The following is a 6,240-nucleotide window of genomic DNA, read 5'->3' on the forward strand; positions in this document are numbered from 1 at the left end:
TCTCTCTTGTGTTCACTATCTCAAATAAATAAAATATTTTTTAAAAGATGAATATGTTCTAAGGCTCTAATATACAGCAATGTGGCTCTACTTAATAATACTGTATTGTTTACTTGAAATTTGCTAAGAGTACATTTTAAGTGGCCTTCATGAAGAAAAAAAAAATTATGTGAGGTAGTAAATGTTCTCATTAGCTTGGTAATGGTAACCATTTCACAATGAATACATATCATCACACATTGCATCTTAAATATATACAATTTTGATTAGTCAATTATACCTCAAAAAGCTAGAATAAAAAAGAATTTTATACTGTATGATTCAATTTATGCAACATTCTGGAAAAGATAGAATGATAGGAATAGAAAGGGATCAGCATTTGTCAGCATAGGGTTAGAGGCTAGGGTAGAAGGGGAGTACAATGATGCATGGGGAATTATTTTGGGTGATGAAACATTTGTACATTGGTTGCGATGTGGTTACATAACTGTATATGTCAAAATGTGCAGAACTTAGACTAAAAAGGATGAATGATGTACTGTGAAGATTACATCTTATATAAGAGTGGGAAAAGGCAGATTTTCTGCATTGAAACAGGAGACACTTGGAAAGTAGAAGATAAGATTCTATTTGCAAAACAACATAAAATAAGTTTACTCAAAAAGACTAAATTTACAAAGAAACATACTGAGTTTATATGAACACCAAAGAAAGCTTGTTAGGTGAAAAGAACTACCCAGTTTTTGGATGAGAATTCTTAATTCTCTAAAGCTAGTAACTATTCCTAAATCAACTCATATTGAAAACACAAACTAAACATAACTTTTACTAGAGTGGCCCATTAAAATTTTATTTTCAAACATAAATATGTTTAAAGAATAAATATGGCTCTGATAAGGAATGGCAAGAAGGAGTACTAAGCTTATCAGATATCTAAGTGTCTTGCAAATTAAGTGTAATTCCATTATGTCTTAAATGGCAGGAAAAAATAAGTATATATCTCTACAAATGCCCACCTAGAAAAATAAACAAAATTTAATCCCGAATTAAGTACTTACATCAAAGTGTAGATGGATCAAAAATTTAGCATAAAATTAAAACCACAAAACAATTAAATGTTGAAAATCATGTGGAAGAATATTTTTAATATTGAAATAGGGAAGTCTTTCTGAGAAAGATACAAAGGTCAAAGAAAGTATTAATAGATCTAATTATGTATATGTAAAAATATTTCTACATGGCTAAAGATATTCTGCACAAAATAAGAACATCCAAACTAAATCATAGGCTAAGAAAATACTTACACAATGGTGAAAGGAATAATGTCTTTAGTGCATGATTAAGTCATAAAAATTCATATGAAAAAGAGAAGCAATCAAACAAAACATGTAAAAGTCAATAATAGATCATTCATAAAAAATGAATATAAATAATTTTAAACATGTGAATCAAATTCAATTATATTTACTGAATTTCAATTGCAGTAAACAAATGAAATACAATGTTTTTAACAATCAGAATCTCAAATGCTATAAATATCCATCAAGAGCTTGTTGTTGAGAATGTGCACAAACTCTAAACTGAGGGAAGTAGCATGGTTTGGTACAAGCTTATGGATGGCACTTGGGGAATAACTTTGAACATCAACAATTTTGAATATATCTACTAATTGATCAAACAATTGCACTGCTAAAAACTCATAATTAGAAAATCTCTAAAAGACTTCACTGCAAAGCTATTTACCAGAGAAAACGATTCAGGAAAACATGACAAGTACTGGAAACAGTAATTAGCTATATCTTTATTAAGAAGTTTTAGGCAATAGGAGGAACCTAAGAATGAGTTCCATCTGTATACTGGTATGGAAAGATCTTCAGCAGGCCAAGTAGTAAATACAAAAGTTAGACACAAAGACAAACACATACATGAAAATATGATTTTTATAAGCAAAGATTATTAATTGAACAACCTTAGGAACAATAACAATCTTAGTACAATGATGCATATGGAAGAACAGGGAGATCTGGTGAGGGACAGATAGGATGTTTATTCTACACCATTTCCTCTTTGTAAGGATTCTATTTTTAATATTTATTTTATCTATTTTTTTGCTCAGGCATATCTTAAAAAGTAAAATGTTACACAAAAAACTTCCTATGAAAAGAAATTAAATAGAGAAGATGGCCTATATAACAGAAATATTTTAACAATGAAAAGAACGAAGATAAAAGACAAGAGACTGACCAGAAATAGAATTATGAATGAGACGAAAAGTAACAAAAGTAAACATAGCAATTAATTATGAATTAGTATAACTCTATAAATATTTGACTCTTTCATTGCACATTATTTGTTGAATATGACTGCAAATGCATTTACAGTAAAATGGACTTTAACATTTGAGTAGATTGACACGAATGTTAAATTGCTTCATTCATGGTAGATGATGCACTTACTTCACAGCATGTGTCATCTCAGAATTTCTCAGAGTGTAGATCAGTGGGTTCAGCATGGGGGTTATGACTGTATAAAACACGCTCAATGACTTGTCAATGGGGAACGTCTTAGCAGGTCTTACATACATGAAAATACATGGAACAAGGAAAAAGACCACCACAAGGATGTGGGAACCACAGGTCTGGAGGGCTTTCTGCATCCCTTCTGAGCTAAAGCTCTTTAGAGAGTGCAAGATGACACCATAAGAGATGAGCAAGAATGAAAACACAATAGTGCAGATCATCCCTCCATTGGCCACCACTAACAGGTCACTGACATATGTGTCAGGACAAACCAGTTTCATTAAGGAGTACATGTCACAGAAAAAATGGTCAATGATATCAGGAACACAAAATATGAGCCCATAAATAGTACTAACCTGAATTACTGAATGCAAAAAACCTCCCACCCAGGACACTACCAGCAGCACAACACACACCCACTGCCTCATGGTCACCAAATAATGCAAGGGTTTACAGAAGGCCACATAACATCAAAGCGATCACTAGCAGAAGATCTCTGAGCCACCAAAAAGGTGTTCAGTAAATAGCTGAGCCATACAAGATTGGAAGGATATGGTATTTTCTGCAAACAACAAATCTGAAATCAATCTGGGGCAAATGCAAGAGGGATAAGTGACATCCATAAAAGACAAGTTAGCAAGAAACAAGTACATAGGTGAGCCCAGGGTCTTACTGACAGCTATAGTCACAACAATGAGCACGTTGCCCACCACGGTCAAAATACAGAAGAGTAAGAACATAACAAAAAGGACCTTCTGTTCCTTTGGATCCTGGGTGAGGCCCAAGAGGACAAAGTAAGTTACACTGTTTCTTAGATCCATCTAGTCTGGATGGGAGTGACTTCTCGTAGTAGAACCAGGTGATCTACAAAACAGGAGAGAAAGCATTTAAATACATTATAAGGTTAATATTTTATTGATTCATTCAATTAAAAGATTGCATAAAAGATTGTGACAGGAGTACCTATTTCTGTCACACTGTGATTTCCAAGTTGAACAAGTCATGATTTCCTACACTCAGTGACAGGATACATAATAATATTCAATGAAATAAGTGCCAATATAAATGTAGTCACACAATGCAAAGGTCAGGGGTAAGAATATACCAACCAAACAGCAATCAAAGAAGGTTTCACAGAGGAAGCACCCCATCCTGAAATTTAAAGGAGAAGTGGAAGGACAAGAGGGCAAGGGAATTCCATGCAAGTGCGCACAGTTTATACTTGAGACCCATTTAGGGTAATTGACATATTCAAAGTGAGTGGGACAAACAGGAATGGAAAGTCACTGCCCTGGATTGTCTCTTCCCTCACTGAGACCTCTTTCTTAGGGTCTTTGGTTGGATATGCACCCTTTTCCTAACCAATAAATGCATCCAAAGTACTTCAGAGTTTCTCTCTCCTTTAATTTTTAAGCTTCATATGTGGAACATCTCCAACTCTAGATACCTCCAATTGGATACCAACTCAGTACTTATAAAAGTAATTTTCTTAAATTTTTCACCATAATCATAATGTTCCACAATTCATTAAATTATCACCTTCCATGTCATTGCTCAGACAGGAAATATCACTGTGCCTTCCATACCTTGCTTGTTCTCATATCACATATTGATACCTTTCACAAATCTTATTATCCCCCCTGGAAATAGATCACGAACTTGGTCATTTCCCTTCTCTCCACACTTCTTCTGACCCACTGCACTAGCTACCTCCAATGACCTTTCCCTTTCATTCTATCTTCCAACAGTTTGTTTGGATGCAGCCCAAACAATCCTTTTTAAATCTGATTCTGATCTGATCATTCCAATGCTCACAATATCTACAGTGGATTCCAATCACTCAATCATAATTTAATGAGTCACATTTCATATTTCCAGCAACAGGAACTGTAATTCCCATTCTGTAGTTGAACAAATTGAGAATCTGAACATTTAATTAATTTCCCCAAGTTCACCCTATGTGATAAAACTAGAATTTGAAATGGTGTTCACATTATCTCAAAGTGATCTAATAAAGCCTCTACCTTCAGCTCAGGTCATGATCCCAGGGTCCTGGGATTGAGCCCCGCTTTGGGCTCTCTGCTCAGTGGGGAGCCTGCTTCCCTCTCTCTCTCTCTCTCCGCCTGCCTCTCTGCCTACTTATGATCTCTGCCTGTCAAATAACTAAATAAAATCTTAAAAAAAAATAGTCACACAATTGCAAAGCCTGGCTTCCACTATTTGCTGTTAGTTTTACCTTGTGTGGCATATCCACAATCTGAAGGAACATGTTTTACTCATTCACAGGAACCTTGAATTCTTCTGTCATCCAGGTTGATAAGAGAGGACAAAAAACTGCATTATTTCTTGAGGATATATTTTATTTCATCTGACTGTCTATCCATTTTCTCCATGGAGTTTTCTGATTATTTAGATTTCACTTTTATTTGCACTATAGATTACTTCATAGGAATTCCATAGTCAACACAGCAAAACAAAGGTTATCTCATTAGGAAAATTACCAAAAAAAAAAAAAAAAAACCCAAGGAAATCCTATCCTTACATAAGGAGATAGCCACCAGCAATTTCTTAGGGAGATTTCTCTCAAGCAACTACTTTGCTACTAATTTCTAAATAGAAAATACCATTCAGTTGGTTAGTCCTTCACATTCTATGGTATCAGTTTGACCAGAAGAGTTGACTTGAAATTTTGAGAGGCTCTTCCTTTTTCATAGGTAATGTTTAAAGCTTATGAAGGACCTTCTGAAAATTTATCAGTTCTTTAGAGCATAGTGTCTTCTTCCCTACAGGGTCAAAGATCAGTAGACATTTCATCCCTTCTAATCACATTTATCATGAAGTCCTAGAGTTAGAAAGTGTCCAAGACTGATTCTTGTTTAATTGCATTCACTGGAATTTTCACAAAAATCTGAAAGTACATTTAAATGTAAAGATAATACTAGACTAAATCATATAATAAAGGTCTAAAAGACAAGACATGGAGAAAAAAAAATAGTCTTGAAGTCATTATCAGACCTTCGCCAGTCAAGAATAAAATTTCAGCCAGTCACTTTTTCTGGTAGAGATAATATTATCATTTATTTCCCCACTTTTCAGAGTAAGTTTTTATTTTTAGATTTTATTTATTTATTTGACTGACAGAGATCACAAGTAGGTAGAGAGCCAGGCAAGGGAGTCGGGGGAGAGAGCAGTCACCCTGCTGTGCAGAGATCCCAATGTAGGTCTCGATCTTAGGATTCTGGGACCATTACCTGAGCCAAAGGCAGAGGCTTTAACCCACTGAGCCACCCAGGCGACCCCATAGTTAGTTTTACTTCATTTTATTTAATACTGAATCTATTCTGCCTAGAAGTGTGGTTACATATATTAAATATTAGCAAATTTAAATGTAATGTCTATGCAAGGTTTTGTTTTTATTTTTGTTTTTAGGGATTTTTTTTAAATTTTTTAGTATTTTTTAATAGAGTATCTATGTTAACAAGAAATGTGTTATGAGTGAGGATACAGCAATTAATTAAAGGGAAAAAAATGACGAACAAGGTCTTTCCTGCAGGAACCCTATATTCTCATAATAAAGTCAGTAAAAAAGGGACAATTTGATAAACTAATTACAGTCATCACCACTGCTAAAAAGAGAGCAAAGAAAGTACTCAGGGAGAATTCTTCTATGGAGAAGGTGATCAGAGAAGGCCTTCCTTCAAAGGTGATGTTAAAGCTGAAT

The 6,240-nt window shown here is 34.4% G+C and overlaps 1 pseudogene across 1 annotated transcript; it reads right to left on the reverse strand.

The window, feature by feature from the left end:
- Window positions 1-2,452: 2,452 nt before the first annotated feature.
- Window positions 2,453-3,340, reverse strand: LOC308350768 (olfactory receptor 4A47-like; annotated as a pseudogene). Its single transcript has one exon. The product of its transcript is annotated as an olfactory receptor 4A47-like (transcript).
- Window positions 3,341-6,240: the final 2,900 nt, after the last annotated feature.

Source organism: Martes martes (genome assembly GCF_963455335.1).
Source record: "Martes martes genome assembly, chromosome: 10".
In the NCBI taxonomy this organism is placed as follows: Eukaryota; Metazoa; Chordata; class Mammalia; order Carnivora; family Mustelidae; genus Martes; species Martes martes.